The following is a 19,887-nucleotide window of genomic DNA, read 5'->3' as shown; positions in this document are numbered from 1 at the left end:
GCGGGGGGGGGTGGTGGGTGGTGAATCCAACCTGATCTACACTTACATAGGGTATATCTATACCACACAGGCACCTACGTGAGACCTGCCACACAGAGCTGACAGTGTAGCAGCTGTGGCCCTCAATGCACAGCTAGGGCACCTAAGGTCTCAATGGAGTAACAAAGGGCTACGAGCCCTTTCACCTTGCCACCAAATCCACACCTAGCATGAGACAGGGCAGGCAGCATTAGCAGCAAAGGGCAAGGGAACTGCCTCCACAGCCTGCTGCAAGGGAGTGGAATTTGACCATGCTGGGTCCAGAGCTCAGCAGCAAGTGGTCTCTGTGCCCAGCCAGTGGGTAAGGGAAGCAGGCACAGCTGGCAGGATAGAGAGCAGGAGAGGGAGGGACAACAGCCAGAACTAGGGTGGGGCTGTGGGGCCAGAGAGGTGCAGGGAGCACTGCACAGGGGTTGGGAGTATCTGAGGACAATGAGTATAGGGATGAGCTGGTAACACTGGGGGCAGATGGGGAGGAATTGAACGTGCATCAAGCTGGGGAGATGCAAGATATTAGGTCATGCAGAAGGACAATATGCAGGGTTTGATGCGAGGCCAAAAGCAGTGTTTGTTGTGGAACAGCACAGGAGACTTAACTGTTAAATTAACAACTCTGATGACTTCTCACTCCTTTTCTCGATGCAAAGATCACACCTCAGGCTGGAGGCCATCCTATATTCAGGCCAATATAACATTACTGTTATCTTCTCCAAAACTTGAGGTAACCTAGCTACTGTAACAGAAGTAACTTGGAACATTCACACAGATGAAGAATTCAGGTTTTGTTCTTCTATGTTCAAAAGTAATTAAGCTGACTTTGAACTGTGTTTAAGTGTCCTTAAAAATGTATCATTAGAGCAAATATAGTGTGGATCCAATCTTGACAATGACAGTGTTTTATTAAAAACCATGTATGCACTATTATCTCAGTACCATTTCTCAACAGATGAGGCAATTAAGAACTTCAGTATTGATCTCTGAATAGCACATAACCACGTTCTTTTTTTTTTTTTTCTTTTGTGGATATATAGACTGAGCAATGGAGATAAAACTTTAAAAAACACTGATCCTCAAATATTACACTTTCCAAAGACCAGCTGAAAGAATTTTATGAGTAATATTGCCTGTTTGTGTCTCAACATATTATCACTTTAAATCCTCATTCTTACTGGTGCTTTCACAACTGCAGGATGAATGATTATATGCAGTATCAAATATAACAAAAAGTTCATATATAATACTATTTTTAAAGAAGCATATACTTAAAGCAGGATTAAAGCAGCTTCTGTTCAATGCACACCTGATGTTTGCCCACTAAAGTCCTCAGATTTTGGTCTTAACCAGTTCCGCTGACTCTTCTTGGAGGAAACCAGAATCCAGTACTTCCCATTTTTACTGGTCTGAAAAACAAAAGGAAGAATAGACTAGATTCCAGCGAAACCAGCATTTTCAGAAAGGCTGGGATGCGGCAAGACCGGGGTCGGAAAGAATCGGAAAGGAAAAGTTAAAAGGGATAGATCCAACCCATGCACAGAACATTATGTACTGTTAATTATAAACTGTAGGAATCAATCGTTCTTGCATTATCAGTAGCGATTATGCACTTCAATTTGCAATATACTTACATAATTTCAACTAACGCTACACTGGACAGTAACACATAAAGAAATGAAATTAGACAAAAGTAAAGGAGTTTTCAATAAAGTTAAAAACAAACCAAAAAGAATCCACAGACCACAAATAGTTTAGATATAACAGCAAAACACGTAAAATGCTGGGCCCAGACTCGAGTTTCTTACTCAGAAAGGACTGAATAAGAGAAGATTTCTGGATTAGGCCCAACTTTACTAGAACCTAATGCCTTCATTCTGCTTAATTATACAGGAAATAGCAGCTTAAAAGGTGACCTGCAAAGGAAAATAAAATTAATGTAAAAAAAATAATAAAGCCTCTTAATGAAATACATGCTACAGGTAAATCCTGATAGAGGGCAAGTCTAGGTGTGCCTGAGCAAATCCAGAGGGCCTTTCTGGAATTTCCCTTATATCTCCCTCTTCCCTGCCACCATCCTTCTGTAAATGTGCAGCATGTCTTCCTTTTCTTGCTAGAAGGCCTCCTGGATGACACAGGTATACACAAAAAACATGTCCAGCACCTCATTGTAATGGGGAGGTTTATCCCCTTCAGCTCTTCCAGATATGCAAGGGCGAAGCCCTATACAAAGCACATACCCTCGCGTGGCACAGCAGGCTGAAGGTATTTGGCAGGAGCCCCGGAGAAATGTAATATTTCCCCCCACACAAACCATTTTCCCATCTCACTTCCCATTCACTCCAGCAAAGTATTCTTCCTCTGTGGTATCAAGTTCAGCTTCGCACAGCCCCAGCCTCCTCTGCTGGTAAGCACAAACGTGAGCAAGCTGGTGTCCTTGAACATCTATTACAGGCAAAAGTGCTTCAGAGCAACTGACTGAAGCTCTCTGACAGCTGAGGAGCACTAATTTGGGACTTTGTATATACAGGCAGGAGAAACAGCTCCTGTGCTCAAAGAAACGCTTTATTTTCAACTAATGAGCAAGAGAGGGGGCACAACCCTCACCTCCTCTTTTGGAGGTCCCCAAACCTCCTTGTTTCAGGGAGAAAATGCTGACGACTCCTCACTCCCTCTCCCAGCAAGGCTCTTGTAACTTTGTTACCCTGTGAGGCCTATCTCATATCTTCCACTATTGCAGCAGAAAGGAAGAGCTGTTATTATCCAGGTGTTTCTACTAATGTAGCTCACAGTAAGCAGACAATATTTAAGACAGCCACATAAATGTAATGGACTAAGTCCTCGTGGACTTGGTCCCTCCACTATTGGTATTTACAGGCTATTTCCTCTTCGGACCCCACCCCCCAAATTCTACCTAAAATATTATAACACCCATTCAACAGTATTTAACATTTCCTCTTAAATGTTTGTGGTACTCAGTTCTCACCACACATCTAAAATCACTCCAGCAAAAAGCAGATGCCCTCAAAGACAGGCCATTAGGGGCATGAAAAGACTATTGTATCAGGGGAAACTGAAGCAACTGGAATGAGTAAATAAGCAAGATAAACACCAGATGCAGGTAAAATGCTGAAGAGAATGAAGGAGAAAGGTCAGGTACTCTCATTCATTACCTTATGAATATAGCAAAATCACAATGCAGTGGATCCAGATGAGGGCAATGCTACACCTACAATTAGCTGAGATTTCAACTTCTACAAGACCATTACCAAGCAAAGAGCTTAACAACATACATACAAAAGGGGGTTAATTTGAATTAATAATGAAAACATCTGCTACATTTGACAGGATTAAGTGAAAACAAAAAATAAAATAATTCTTATGCTTTGCAACAATAAATCAGCTATTGGATAAAAGATGTTTTCTTATGCACACAATACAAAAGTTGTCCATGATAATGCTGATTTTTAGACCAACTTTCTCAGAAGTTTTTGGTGCTAGAAAAATCTCTGAGGCAGAATACTGGACAAAGATGTACCATTCTCCTAACTGCTTATAGTTATAACGTTACTAAAATTTTTTCTCTGCTAGATGAGTTAGGAACATTTTTTTAATGAATAACAAAGCTCAAATTATTCTCTACATGAAGTAGAGAAGCATCACATTGCAAAAAGCACTGTCACATGCACATGCCCAAAACCTACTTAGGAACTAGCAATAAAATACAACTTCTATAATCTGTCAGATTATCATTCTTAGAATTTATCAGATCTTCCAGTATCCATGAAACACTAATTTTGCTAATACTCAGAGAATTCCAGGCTAGACAACACTTGAATTTCTACCACCTAAGGAGTCAAAAAGGTCCCAAACCCTAAACTAAATCACTTATTCCTGGTTTTAATATTAAAAAAGAGTAACATATTTTGTTCGAAACTTGCAGTTCATCTTTAAAAATTTGAAAAAACAGTGCACTTGAAAATGCTTTTAAACATTATTTGATATCTGAAGTAAAAGGATAATGAAGACATGAATACAAACAATAACCCTCCTACTCCTAACTTGCATGTCTTACTTTTCTTAAGAGTGTTCAAGCACAGAGCAGGAAAACACCAGTTTCATGGTTATTTGCTTTTAAAATAAGTGAACAATAATGAGAACACATATTGAGAACACAGTATCTGTCATTGCGCCTTGTATACAGGACAGTGAATCTAGCTTCAATTCCTGAAATTAATCCATTTTAAACCAGAGGAAGGCTCCCAGAAACATTAGAGTCATAATAATGCTGGAACTGATTACAGATTTAATAGTATCACAGAGTCATCCTAGGTTTTAAATATTTCTTTAAGGAAACAAAATGAAAAGCGGTTACTTACCCTATGGAAACTGTGATTCTTTAAGAAGTGCTGTCCACACAGATCCCAGGTAAGCATGTACTCACATGAGCAGGATCAAGTTCTCTGAAGACAGTAATGTCCATCCAGGCTGTGCCTGTGAACCCCCCCAACTGCTACCGGCCGTGGCACAAGGCAACGGGCTCCCGAACAGTGCCACGCACATCATCGCACCACCTAACGCGGTCTGCAGCAGTGGCAGCTCCCAGTCCTGCTCTTCACTCACGCTGTGGGGCCAGAGCCATCACACGCGTCACTGCCATCAACGTGCTGCTCTGGGAAACAGCAGCCTCCCTCTTCAGTGGCTGCCGTAGCCCTGCTGCTCCCAAACCTGCGCTCCTGTCTCAGGGTTTTAGATGATGATGTGAAGGAGCTGGCCAGGTTTGCTGTGGCTGATGAAAGGAAGCAGAGCCATGGGAGAGAAATATGTGGGCAAGAGCTGATGTCCTAGCTGCGAATGAAGTGTGAAGATGGGAAAGCTGAAACAGACTGGCATCCTGGTTTGGAAAGAAGGAGGATGCACACGTGCAGCCCAAGGAAGCCAGGAACTGCTGCTGCTCAGGGTCATGATGGAGCAAACTAAGCTCAGGATGCCCCAGTCTGACCTCCCAGGTTTGCCAACAGTAAAGACTCTTTCAGAGCGAAGGACAACAGACCACTTGTGGTGCCTTTATGGAGAACATCCCTGGAAGAGCCACAATTACTGTACCATAAGTAATCATTTTCCTTCTTTTCTGTATCAGGTGGCTAAAAAAAGTACTGACAGAGGAAACCTTCTCTGCCTGAGCAGTCAGGGATAGCTGGAGGAGCTGAGCTGGAGGAAGCATCAGCCAGAGACAGCCAACGTAGCCACTTATTGTGGCTCAGAAGAGCCGAAGTGACATTCAGACAGCACCTCCGCTACCGAGCGGCAGGAGCTAACTACAAATCTCACCACATCTGCCCCTCTCAGCCAGGGCTGTTAAAATTGCATGTCACCAGGGTTCCTGAAGATGAAGGAATCTATCCCTGGGTTAATGCAACCAAAAAGGAAGCACGATTTAGCTTCCTTCTGCCTTCCTTGTGCTGCGGGCTTACACACAAGCCTCTCTCCAGGCAGTTCAGTTTGTGGAGGTGCAGATTTAACCTCCTTCCTTCAGACACCTCTGCTGGGACAGTTGGAAGGGGCTGAGGGCATAGTGGCAAAGTGCCTGCACTGCTCCAGGACAGCATGCTGGGACCTGCAGCTCTGCAAGGCTCAGCCATCCTTCCTGGATCATCAAGGATCAACTTGCCTACTACACACTTGCACGGACCTCAGAGTGAGCGGTAGGTCTGACAGACTTTGTAGAAAAATGCTAGAATTTTTGCAGCCAAAGCCTCATCTCAGAGTAGCTGCAGGTAGCAGAAGGTCTAGCTGCCAACTCGGGACTTCCAGAGGTCCCTCTTACGGAGAATTAACTTTCAGTAAGGGAGGATCTCAGCTGGAGAAGTTAATCACATCAATGGAAACAGTCAAGCAGGTAAGAAAAATCCACGCTTAACTGGTGAAGATGCTAAAGTATCAATGACTTCAGGGGTGCCTTTCTCCATGTTGAATTAAAATCAGTCTTCTGACTAATGCAGGGGTCTACAACTGTTTGTTCTTGGCAGGCCACTTGATCTGCATTTATTTGAACAGCATGTTACTCTTTCAAGGAGACAACCAGTGAAGCTTGTTCACCTTTGCCCACATTTAGAAGGAGAATGCTGTCTTTGGTAGGAAGATGCTGATTCTCCCTCATTAGTTCTTGGCTGAATGGAGCTGCAAGAGGAAGGGGGCAACAAGGGGAGGTATCGCTGTGGCCCGAGTTCTCCTACATCTGGAAGCTCAAGCTGAGCCTTTGGTGCTGGAGGACAAGAATGAGAAAGAATGGGCATTGCTGGGGTGAGCCAGAAGATAGGTTTGACCAGGGAGCCTACCTAGGCCAGGAGGGGCTTGCACCTGCATTGTTACAAAGTCATACTTCATTTAATTTTCTGCCTGTTTCATTGTGTAGTTTGGAAGAGATTTATACGGCAAGCAACACGTATGCACATGGCACGACTGCTGATAAACACTGCGCTGCCGAACAGCAGGAGGGACAGATCTCAGCCCCTGGAGCCCTGCCTCTGGCCACCGTGGCCGTTCATACAGCAGGCAGCAACAGGGAGAGCCAACAGCAACGCTGCCTGACAGCAGCCAGGGATCGGTGGGGTCCTGCAGCTCCTGTTCTCTCAGGAACTGATGGAGAAATGTGAAAAGGCAAAGGGGTCCACGCTGAGGCCCCGGCAGGACAAGATGGCACTGAGAGGTGGGTGAAGCCACTTGGCTTTTTGCATTTTGGAACAATAATTATTATTGTAAATTATATTGTAAAGTTATAGTAAATAGCCACTCAAAGATGTAGGCACTGGCCCTACCACACAGCACTGTTTCATATAAGGGGAGTGCATGCACACATATGCAAACTAATCACAAAAGAACAGGTAGTTTGTTGGTTTTCTTTTTTTCTTTTTTTTTTTTTTAAATATAGACAAGGCTGTATTTATCTTATCTTGAACTTCAGGACTTCTCCTTATAGCAGGCAGCTGAGTTCAGAGAAATCCTTCTCCACGGATTCAGGCACTAGCCTACTGTACAGAGGGGTGGCCGGGGAGTGTGGCAGAACAGCAGCGAGAGCGTGCACAGGCTGCAGGGAGACACCACCAAATCCAGGCATGCAGCAGGAGAATTGCTTGTGAAAGCTGCTGCAGGAAAATGAAATTTTGTGGGCAAAACAGTGGAAGTATCTATATCCAGCAATCTTAGGTATAAACATACGAATGATTTAAGAGGTAATAACACACAAGACTTCATCCCTCAGGAAAACAGCCTAACAGCTAGAACATAATGAATTAACATAAGCACTGAAACTAAAACCAGGCAACCATTGTAGTCTACTGTTAGTGACATCACATTAATAATATCTTATATATTATGTGTGCAAAATAACAATTATGCTGCAAAGAGTATTATATAGAAGGTAGAAAAATACAAGAATTAAGATATTTCATCAATTGAAAAATTTAATTATGTCTTTGTTGGGGTTTTTTTGGAAAATTTCCACAGAGAAACCTACTGAAATTGCATAAAGTTGAGCTGGAAGAAAACCTGATCCTTTCAAACTAGTGTGAAATATGGGTAGCAAAACAAATGCATCGACATGATTAAACCCATTACTTTTCTTCTGGGCAGTAAACACACAGATTCCACTAGTAAACACCTGTTAAATATCCAGACCTTTTATTAATTAATAAAGCAAGCATTTGGAAGAAAAAACTGCTAGGTTCCGTGGGCCAGTAACCATCATACAAAAATAGGTATTTATAAAATTTGACTATGAAGCACATTTTTTTTTCATGATCATAAAGCTATTCACAATTCTTGAAAGCTGTACTACAGTCATGAAATGTCGACAACCAGCTTTTTAATTTTAGAAAACAACCCATTCTTATAATATGCTACACTAGAATGAGTATTACATCACCTTTTCCAGAATATAGAAGAAAAATTCTATCATGCCTGCCTTTTTTTTTTTTTTTTTTCTTCTTAAGTTTCTGGAAATGTAGAACACAAACTTACCAACATTTATTTTATCATGACCTAACAGTCTGTAATTTAAAGAAAAATAAAATCACAATACTAACCAGCATCTCTTTGTGGGCATTCCATGTTTAAAATTACTTAGGTCCACTTTAAATCTTGAGAGCTTAATTTTGGTTACTAAATGTTCCAAATGACTCCTTATTATATACTAAATTTAAGGAAACAAGAGATGCCTAGAATTAACTGATCTGATCATTGTGGTTTTTACGGGCTTTTTAAAAATCTCTATGGTACTGCATAGATCTTTTTCTAAAATCTTTGGAGAGGCCGTGATACAAATAACATTGATATGGTAATTACTCTTAGAATGCTTAAACCTGCAAAAATTTTTTCATGTATTTTGGAATCACACCACCACCACCACCCCCTCCCCAATAATAATCTGCACCCATTTTTAATGTGATGATGCTTCTGTAAAAGCAAACTTTGGTTATTATTTCATCTGCATATAAGACAATGTCATTTTTATAATAAACCCTAATCAAAAGCAAATCCTGTATATGTACAAGTAAACGCAAACACACATCCTAAAGGTGTGTATGAGATCATACACTAATATAATCAGGACTTAATTGATGGTCGTAAGGATCATTCTTTTCCTTTGTCCCAAGATGTTTTAAAATGAGACTAGGTGTGCAGGCTAGATTAATGGTACATCTAGGCCAGTATTCTGTCTCCAGTAATAGCCAAAAGTACAGAATAGGTCAAAAATGTATGATATTTCTTGCTGACACTCTTCTGACCTCCAACCGCTTTGATGTCAGGGACTTTCTGGACTGTATGTGTTTCTGTTAGTTCAGCAACTTTCAGCACATGACCCTTCCAAGCAATATGCACACTCCCCTGGAAATCACATCAATTTCTAGTACCTACAGCATACTTTCAAAAAATTGTCCCACAGGTATCTCCACTACTGATTTTATGGAGAACCTCTTCCTTTTGAAGTCTCTGAATCTACCTTCCCTCCTGTGTACATTCTTCTTTTGAAAGGCAGTGGTTAGTCTGCCTCTTCCTTCCTCTCTAGATCTCCATGATATTGCTCTCAATTAATTCCCTTCCCAGACCAAAGTCCCAGTTTCCAGAAGTGTTCTTCATGTGGAAGCTACCCCATTGTATCTTATCATCCTTGACAACCTTCTCTAAGCCTCTTCCAGCTCTAATAAATCAAACATATTGCTGCTTCTCTGTTAGAAGTGAAGTGCGTCACTCCATCTGTGACAACCATACACTCTTGTAATGACATTCTCAATTTTATTCTACAGTTCTTTCCTCTAATATTTGGGTTATGTTTCGGTGACCAATGAGCTCATAATCTCACAGAATCACCAATTACAATCCCCAAATCTTAGCGGTAATGGTAATACTCAAGTCAAACTCATCTTGATATATAATCAGGATTGTTCTGCACAGTTACCCTCATTTATCTACACTGAATTTCACTGCCCGTTTTGCTGCTCAGTCCTCAGCACTTTAATGCCTTTCTACTGATCTCCACAGCTAGCTCTATTCTTCACAGCAAACTTGCTCACCCAATTGCTCATCCCCTTCCTGATATCATTTATAAATGTGTTGAACAGCACAGATCTCTGGAACGTAACTGGGACCCTCCTTTAATTGAGAACTGACCTACTTCTACCCTTTGATCCTACCTTTTAATGTCATTTACTTGTGCAAAGACTTTCCCTCTTACATTATAGCTCCTTAGCTTCCTTAAAAAGCCTTTCTGATAAAGTTCACTTTGATTTTGATCCAGACCATCTTTAATTCTTGCTGATGCCTCCCAAGAACTCCAACTCCCTAAGACAGAACTCTCTTACAAATGCTGCTTTGGCTCTTCCCAAATAATCACACCTAGCCAGGTGACCACCAATTCTACACTTTATTATAGCGTCTATCAAAATTGCCTGGTACAGATTTCAGATTTGCCTGGTGCAGGCCTACCTGGCCCAGACCACCCCTGAAACCATGATTGTACACACTCACATGTCAGAAGATTTGTCTAAACCTGAATACTTTAGGATGTACCACGTAAACAACGTAATTAGATTGCAAAGCACTAGACAGAATAGGAAGTTACAGGTTTTGCTCCTTGAGACAGTCTCATCTACCTGGAATGATAACGCAAGTTGATTTTAACGGTTTCAGCAACTGGTCAAGGGTTTCTGGTCTGCTGTGGTCTGCCAGGTGGAAATCACAACAACATCGGTGAACTCAAGATAAACTCCACTCACATACATCGCTACATCATACAATCCTGTGCAGCTGCGGATCTCTGCTCAGTCAAGAGCGAGATGGCCTGAACTGGAACGGCACAGAAAAAAGCCACCAGTCACTTCACTTGTGCTCTGCTCCTCATTTGAGATGAAAAAGTAAAATTTACCAAAGAGCTCAGTAATTTCACTTGAAGGTCTGCTGGGCAGACAGCACAAAGGAACTGGCTGTGCTGAAGAAATTAACAGGGTGCCAAAAGGCAGGGACAGGTTTGAAATAGCAAAATCTGTAAAATACGCATGGACTATAAATCAGAAAACACAGGACTACAATAATCCAACCAGTGATTCATCATTTGGGCTTGGACAAATCCTCTACCATACCTCATTTTTTTGTCTGTTGTTTAAAAAGAAAAAAAAAAAAAAAGGAAATAAAAGTGTGATACCCATCTAGCTAACATAAACTCAAATAAGAATGGCAAGGTGGTGCTATTTGAAAAAGTAGCAGTATGACACAGAAGCTGCAAGGACCGTACTAAGGACAAAACCTTTCACAGGAGTTAGATTTCCCTCATGAGGTTAGGTTAGGTTAGATGGTTGGGAAACTTACATTTGGGACAAAAAGACAACTCATGAAAGACGAAATAAAGTGACTGAGAGAAAGGGTAGTCTCTCCAGTTACATACACCACATCCTGGGTGTAGGTGGTAACTACGCAGTAGTCCAAAGAATGTAGCAGAAGCCCAGCCCTGCCCTGAATCTCGCTCCCTGAAACACATTGCCTGGGGGCAAAAGCTGTGACAGGGTTTAGCCTTGCTTTTTTCAGAACGTTGTATTTTCATATGATTTATTGGAGCTATTCCAATTAAAATGCTGATCCTGGTTGCCCCATCTCCTCTGCCTCTTATCTCAGCCCCCAAAGAACAGCAACAAGTGAAAAAGAGTGCCCAAATTCCAAGCAGCTGCTAATCTTCCAGTACACCCTACAGTCAAGGAACTGCTGTCATATCTGAAAAGAAAATACTTCCTAGATTATTGTAACTTTACAGTAAATAAGGAGTGTCACATTTAGTCACGATGGCCTTTGCTACTGCTGCTACAGCCGTGATGCTGGATGGTTGTATCAATGACCTTATAAGCTAAAACACAAAACCCTTAGGAAAGGATAACTAAAGATGCAGAATACTTAGGCTAATACCAAAGCAAACCCCTATTCAAACCTCTAATCAGTGAGCCTTTCAGAACCTGCACAGTGCAGACATTGAATTTATTTCTGACTCTGTTCACGTACCAGCTTTATCTATGCAATGATGTTAGCATACACCTAAAAGTTTACTCTGATCGGAGTGACTTCACAGACTGTTTGCATGCCATTTTGCTATGAGAGCATCCTTGTTAATGAGGTAAGTACATAGCTCTGCATTTGCCCCCATCTCCCATTTGGTGCATTGAGTGGTTCGTTTACAGTGCTTCAGTTTGTCATGCAATTTATTTTGGGATGCACATCTGAATCTGTAAGAATTCTGAGATTCGATGCCAGACTAATGAACAATTAAAAGCAGTCATGCATAATTTAGAGCTACACAATTGAACATAGTAGAGGGAGATGAAGCCAGGAAGTTAATATCCAGAACAGTCACCTGGAGTATAATTTTTGGATTCAGGTGACTGGCAGCAACTAATGGATTCAGTTTCAGGCAGCAAAGGCAGAACCTGCCAGAAATCCACACAGATTCTGCCCTGGAGCTGCACCAACAGAAAACCAATCTGGGAGCTCCTGTCAGCCTGATGAAATGTCATAACGTTGTAGTCACCAAACAACTTTACCATTAAATCACGAGATAATGAGCTTGTTATTGGCAGGGCAAGCAGGTCAGGAAGGCTGACAGTAGAAGGAGGCGGACTCTCCATGTTATGTCAATGCACAGTAGGTCACAGATAGCTTAGAAGGGATAGGGTTCCCCACTGGCACAGAAGCGAGCTGTAAGACACATACCTCTTGCCTTACTCTACCCCAGCTCCACCTCACAAACACACAAGCTTAAGACTTTATCAACATGATGGCATATTCCTTCACAGTCTTGCTGGACACAGTTTACCACAGTAAGCGTTCACCAATACTAATAATGGGCAGTCTATGATGGAAGACCTATGCCCTGCAAGGTAATTTTTGTTCTCCACAGTCCAAGAAACCAGGGCATTTAAGAGCTCTCCTCTTTTTTTAAAGCAACTTAGTACACTCCGCTTTCCTGATTTCCAAGCATACATTACGTGATTGGATTAAAACACATGCAAGACTTTGCCCTGAGTAGCTACAGACTACCAGTGGGGCAGGCTTCCAGAAAGGTGGAAGGAAGATGGTGACAAAAAAGATGGAATAAAAATAGCCTTATGACTGTATGGTATGCATCAATGTTTCATGCACATTATGGGAAAAAATCCTGGAAAGCAGATGGAAACATGAAATGGAAATGCTTTCGTGAGTCCCAGAGAATGTATTCCTCTAAAGTGCTCTGCAACAAGACGCTTGAGCTCCTTTCACACTGTGGGAAAGTAGCTGTAGGCTAGCAAAACATTTGCAATCAGAAAGGTATGTTTTAGTTTAATTTTATTTTTGAAAAGTTGTGAAGAGATGAATTTTACAATAGTCGTGTTCAATTAATTTTTCAGACAGGTGTTTAGAAAAATAGATTTATTTACTGATTCAGCTGGTGAATTTTTTTCAATGAAAACATAATGACCTTAAAAACAAAGTAGGTCATGTGAGGAACGCTCCTTTAGATGATGTATGCAAGATCCTGAATACTGTCAGGAAACAACCCCAGTTAGCTCAGCTGACAGTGGTCTCAATATGGAACATCATCTATGTTTTGCTGGGTGTTAGAGGTAAAGTGCTTGACCAGTGTTTTGTTACAACTGTTTGTACTGAGCACCTTTGTATTGCCTGTTTCTCATCCCCTTCCAGAACTGCATAATCCATTTTAATCTTCTGGGAGTTCTCCAGGAAACCCTTCTTTCAGCACTCTGCCTTTTGCAACCTCCTGCTGAGCTGATAATTTCAAGGTTCAGATCCACCCTTCGTTTATCTTCTGAAATCTGATGGCTATCTTTTAGCTAATAATTCCCCTCTTCAATATGGGCTGCAGCTTTTTTATGTGCTAAGAGAAATCAGAAAAAATAAAGATGTTACTAGTCACCCCACTCATTACAAACTCTATTTTAATACTGCTAACTAGTTTCTTCCCTCATGACCACATTCAAATTCCTTTTCCCCAACTTTTCTTTTCACCGTGTTCCCTTCAAAACTGCAAGATGCCTTCCAAATTACTTCCACATACTACATATGCTGTTGTAGGTTTTTCTGGGACATACATAATGGGGTAAGTTGGTTGCTATTGTTTCAAAACTTGAAATGGTCAGACACTGTTGGATAGGCATTTGAGTATAAAGGGTTCTGGTTTTGGGGTTTTTTAAAGAAAAAGAACAGTAGGCACTGCATTTGTAACTGCACACATGTGCAACTAGCTCTCCTTATGCGGAAAGATACTACTCCCTAGCAAATTCCTGGGAAACCTGAGGGATTCATTTATAAGGACAACAGGCAAACAAACTGCAGTAATACACTGCAAGGTTACCTATCAACAAGCTTCATCCAGGAGTGCTAGAGGAGCATTTCCATAAAGAAAAAAAAAAAGAAGGAAAATAACCCTAACACCTCCTTTATATGCAATGTTTGTGTCAAACCTCCCTCCCACACACTCTTTTCACTGTTTGTATTGCTCCTACAAATTACTGTAAAATACGCTGCAAAATTAAGAAAATTCTGTAGCAGTTGTTAGATATATACAAGCTCACTCTACTAAACAAACGTTGTAGAACAGCAATGCAGTTCAAAATTCCTTGTATATTTCACCCTGAGTAAAGATTGAGCACGCTAACGAAACTCCGTGACAGCATACTTTGTATTTGAGACTGCATTCAGATTTATAAACACTCTGAGCATAACTAAGGTCTGGAGCAGGGGGGCAGCATAACCAAAGCTGGGGAAGGCTGTGATTAGTGAGGAGGAAATGAGAGGAGATCAAATCAGCTGAGAAAGGAGGCAGAAAAGTGCAACTCATGTTTGGGACTTGGCACATTAAAGCTTTAAAGTAAGCCTGATGAGAGGATGCCATTTCAGGGAGGGGAGAGCAAGAGTAAAAATAATAATAATTAAAAAAATAGGCAAAAGCATCACAAAGTATGATCGAGAGCTCCTGTATTTGTGGAGTCAGGTACTGGAGAAACTGCAAAGCCCTGAGTCAGCAGCACAGATGTGACAGAAGACACTGACTGGGAAAAAGGCAAAACAATACTTCTTAAACAGATGGATGTGTTGTATATGCAGGGGTGTAGGCAGCAGCAGGAGGAAACACAGAGTCCCATGTAACACCCACCCATTCTCTATGTCTGAACAGATGGTTCCCTAAAACCTTCAGACTCTCTCCCCTTACACCCACGTGGGGAGCTGAGCCCTGGGGAGCATGGAGGTGAGCCATGCAGTGGCGCTGGCTCAGCTGGGACAGGCATGCTCCTGGCTGAGTCTAGCTGGGCTGGCTGCTTCGTGCCTTCCCCACAGCCCCAGGGCTCCCCAAAGCAGGGAGCAGGCAGCATGCTGTGCTCCGTGGTGACATCTGCACCAAGAGCAGGGTCACCTCTCTCCTAGAGATCTCCAGGCTTCCGAAACAGGGCAAGGTAGCTACAGGACAGTCGCAAAGACTTGGACAGTGAAAACAACTTGATGCCACTCCTCCTGGGATGGAGAAGACAGAGAGGTACGAAGGAGCTGATACGGTAGAGTTTCTGAGAAGTCCTTCAGTACAGCTGGACTGATAACTAGGCAAGGATAGCTGAGCGAAGACTGAACTGAATTTGCTGGATTTTACATGCAGAATTTTGGGGTAGGGGATACCAACAGTAAAGGCTGTTACTCTGGGTGAGAGGGCAAGAGAAATGCAGGGATGTAGGGACAGTAGCTGAAGCGCAGAGAAGTTCAGAGGTGGCCAGTGAGTGACAGTGCATCTGTGCAGATGAGGAGTCCACAGCAAATAAATAAAACAAGAGTCTGATCTAAGTTTGAGAATGGCTAAGTTAAATGGCAAGGGGAAGGCTGCTACCTGAGTGAGAGAGCTCTGCTCCAGAAAGAGTAGTTTGAACTCTCCTGTGAAGTTATTGTGCAATTGGGCATGCAATACTTACCGGATTGTTTTCCTTCTCCAGCCTCTGCAGGATCCTGTAGCTGCTTCTTGGGTATTGTTCACATCTGATGAGCCACAATGCTTGCAGCAGGCCCAGGCCCAGCTGGACACTATGGCATAGGTGAGACCTTCATTTGATGGGTTTTTACCCAGTTGTCTCGGGCCTCTCCTATGGCACTGTGCACCATCCAGGGGGGAAAGAAAGATCTCTCCTGGATTTGGTGGCAATGCATTTGCAAAACCACAGCCCAGAGCATGTATGAGGACACTGATCAAGAATCCCGTTGTGTTTCTTTGCCTTCTGCTACATCCTTTGTGGTCCTTTGTGTTGACTCAGCCCTGAGGCCAGGTGTGCCCTCTTGCTTTCATTTATGTGGGCAGTGACCTGTACCTGTCCATCCCCTAATGATTCATATCTGAGTCGGGTCAGACATACATGAACTGGAGGCCACCAGAGCCTTGGGCAGACTCTTCAAAACTAATCAGTCATTACAACCAACTTGCTTACAACCCTCACCACAAAAAGCAGCACTCTTGGCTACCTGCCAGAACGCATGGAGCATTTACCTCCAGTCAGGATGATCCTGGAGTAAAGAAGGACATGGGGAGTGAGCCAGGTGAGAAGAAATACAAACTCCATCAAACTATAAGCAATTAACCCAAAGAAACCTTAGAGAAGAAACTCACTCACTGCAACAAGCATTTACTGCACTTACTACAGTAAGTAGTCCTTTTTGATACAACTTTGAGAATGAAGTTCAGCATGGGCACATGATGCTGTAAGACAAACTGAAGCGTGTTCAAGGTAACATCCGACTGTGGACTAAGCCATAGTAAATTTTTTTTGTTAATTATTTCCCAGTGATCAACGGCCTAGACATTCTTTCTCACTACCTCCATTTTAAGGTTCACAAAGGGACAATTCTACCTATTATCTGCTTGAGTGAATCCTATGTTTCCACACTTAGAAAAGCAAAATAGAAGTAAAAAAAAAAAAAAGCAACCAATCAAACAGAAAATGCCGTCAATTTTACACGCAGTTTCTGTTTGTTAGGGCAAATCTTTTTTCAACCTACAGGAAGAATATCATGCAGAAGGTTAAAAATCCCAACAACTGATTATTCCTCATCCTCTGCCTTTAAGAGACTAATAGGTAACACAAATGGGTTTGAGCAACTGTAGTAACTCAAGCATATCTTCTCTAAGCCACTGAGATGCCAAAATAATGGGTCAGGTGGACATACATTTCAGATCTGCTAAGTCCTGGTCCCATATGTCTCATGTACCCCTGTGCAATCTTGAGCAGAAGCAGCTTGTATCTACCGCATATCAGCTACGGCATTTTTATCAACCTCCAATCCTTGCTTAAATAAAGAAACAAAACCACTTAACAAAATCCAGCCTACCTCTCTGTCAAGTATGCCCTTTTGCAACCTGACCATCCCTAGTTTCTAAGGTGCAGCCCCAGCCACTCAGCTCTTGCAGATCCCCCACTGTCCATTAGCAATTGCAACGCCACATTCCTTCTTCAAAGGTTTCACTGCTCTAATGGCAAAACCTGCGGAAGCACTTCAGCTCCTTGCTGCAAAAGCCCGCAGGTCACCGTGCACTGTGGATCAAGTGTTCAGGCTTTCTGCTGGACACACAGGCTGTTTGTTATTTGCAAAGGTCTGGATGTTAAGACAACACCACTACAAACAGGAGTATTTATTTACAGATATCATTAGCAATTTACAAGAAAATGTAATGAACAGGTCACATCTGAACAGCTGAAGCATGGAGAGGCTAACTGGATATTTCAGCTATCTTAATTAACTTCAGTATTGCATCAAACGCCGTAAGAGCGACAGATCACTAATGCCAAGTTAGTCATTTTCAGTAACAGTTCTCATGGAATTTTTTCCTTCTAAATAATCAAAACAATTGGTCATTGGACCTTATAAGGAAAAGTGCCATACCAAACAGAATTTCATAAAATACAGCTGTTTTAACTTCACAGTTCCCTCCAGCATATCTGCAGCACCTGAATTTTGAGGCTGCAGCTTTATGTTTTGTGTGTTTGGTGGGTTTTTTTAACCAGATGACAAGATAAAACTATTAAAATAATTAGCAGTACAGTAACTTGCTCAGATGGTTTCATCTGTTCTTATGACAGAGACATTCAATAAAACCACAGCATAACAAATTTTAAACCAATAAATACTAGTTCTTTAGTTTTTAACAGCAAAGTGTTAGCCTGTGAGATTTATTGCCAGAAGGTAACATACAGTTAGACAGACAAGACTTGCGCAGATAACTGAATCATCCAGAACTATAATACAATTTCAAGAGGGCTTCAGAAAAAATAACCACCGCCCCCCTTTTCAGGACAAAATCCAAACCAGCAGAGAGCTAAAGAAGAAAGGATCTTCTCCTCTGTATCTTCTGATTCACTCGAAGCTTCTGATAGCAGTTAGTATCAAGACAAAATACAGGACTAGACAGAACAGCAGTCAGAATTCCTGCGTCGTATCAGATCTAGAGAGCGTAACACTTTTGTGAACTCCAAACAGCAGCCTCCCATCTCTCCAGAGCATCTTTTGAAACATGCAGTTGAGCTTGCCTTGGGTCTAGCAAAGTATATGTTTTAAGACCTCAGGCACTGGGATACCTGCCAAGTCACAACAAATATGTATACATATCTAATCTACTTAAATTTTGAGTGGAAACTCTGTGCCCTTTAGATATATCCCTCAAGGCTACGAATAGCACACTTGTCGGACAGGATGAAACTTCCCTGTGTAAGTAATAACTGAGCTCTTCTGGCATCTAACCACACCTCCCGGCTTCTTCCAAAACCAACCATCAGGGAGGGAGGAATGATGAGGACGAAGGTAAAGAGGTTTGGAGATAGGGGCAAAAGAAGATTAAGGAAGAGGAAACAAATTATAGGTGGATTAGGAACAACAGAGCTCTCTCGAAACAGTTGTTAAGAAAGCAGTCTCTTCCCCCTGCCCCTCTTTATCTGGCAGGTGACAAGTTGGTAAAAAAATTCCCGAAACAGAGATTCCCATGAAGAGAAGGAGGCCTAAAAAGTGAATTGAAACAGAGCAGAGGCAAAGCAGCACTGTTACCGAATCAAAGGCAACGCTCACTGTCCAACAGATTTGAATACTGATAGGATTATTCACAGCCTTGGTATGGTCACCTTTTCTTACGAAAAAGGAGCTAGAAAGAAAGCCAATTAAATCTTTGGTACCCTGTACAGCTTCTACAGCTAAAATAACACTAACAAAAATCAAAACAGTTTAGATTACACATGAATGTAAACAAACAGGGGCATATTTTGACAGCACTAGGCAGTAGTTGACTGCATTGTCTTCTAAAATGAGGGAATATTACTTTCTTTTGTTTTTCTTTAAAAGCAGGTGACTATTGGGTTTGAAATTTCATACCGCACTTGTTTCTATGACCTATGAACCTTCTGTTAAGAAAAGCAGAACAACTGGATAAATTTTAATAAGAGATCTTTGCATTTGGACTCAAGAAGAAAAATTTCACTGGTAGCCTTACTTCCTACCACTAACCAAACTCTTAAAATACAGTATCTACTAATCCTTTAAAACACTTGGTCTAATTGCACACAATAATGGGCAGGCTTATCTGAAGCCGATCTAGTGTGGTCTACAATACTTGTTTTAGCAGGACTTTTTTTTCTTTACTTCGAACAGATAATGTTACAACTACAATTTTCAAACTGCAACTTCCCTGCTTACCCAAATCTGAGTACCAGAGGGCAGGCAAGGGAGATGTGGAGACTCATGCCCATGCCATCAGTGTTTGTAACTACACAGATGAGCAGTCTTAAAAAAAAAAAAAAAAAAGAAATAGTTGTGAACACGAAGCACAGATTCATGACCCAGCTAACACTGGGTAATACAGTCTGACAGTATGGCACCCACCCAAGCTTTCTATCATTAAGAACACATGAGAAAGTAACACATAGAAACTTGGCTGTAGAAATTACATTTCTTTCTTGCCTCCTATCGTATCGCAGAAATCTGCCAGAGTCAAGAAAGGTATGCATCACCTTCTCCTGCTGTTACATATTATCGACCACACACAAAACACTTATTTCTGACCCATGGCAATGGTAATCTCCCATCCCTCTCCCTAAACACACCACTCTCTCCCAGCCCCACCACTCAGTCCAAGCTGCCACCATGACTAGTGCTGGGGGGAAACATCTGCTGAAGGGCCTGGTACAAAATAGTAAGAAAAAGAGTTGGGGTTATGTGAAAGAACAGCTAAGAAAAATAACACAACGCTACCAAAACAGCTACAAGAGCCTGATGATTTCAACATGTCCCTTTCCGACATAATTTGTT

General features: G+C 41.8%; 1 protein-coding gene across 12 annotated transcripts in view; it reads right to left on the bottom strand.

Annotated features, from left to right (window-relative positions):
* The window catches only part of PLAG1 (PLAG1 zinc finger), a 56,870-nt gene that overhangs the window by 13,964 nt on the left and 23,019 nt on the right, over window positions 1–19,887 (bottom strand). For 4 of the 12 annotated variants that reach the window (XM_080379280.1, XM_080379275.1, XM_080379273.1 and 1 more), the window contains one exon: window positions 1,340–1,439. The gene's annotated coding sequence lies outside the window, so the exon portion shown is untranslated. Of the gene's footprint in view, window positions 1–1,339 lie in introns of all 12 variants that reach the window. The other 8 variants (XM_080379281.1, XM_080379282.1, XM_080379278.1 and 5 more) reach the window with 7 other exon arrangements.

The sequence above is a fragment of the Falco punctatus genome, assembly GCF_963210335.1.
Source record: "Falco punctatus genome assembly, chromosome: 3".
In the NCBI taxonomy this organism is placed as follows: Eukaryota; Metazoa; Chordata; class Aves; order Falconiformes; family Falconidae; genus Falco; species Falco punctatus.
This window is presented reverse-complemented; position numbering and strand designations above follow the sequence as displayed.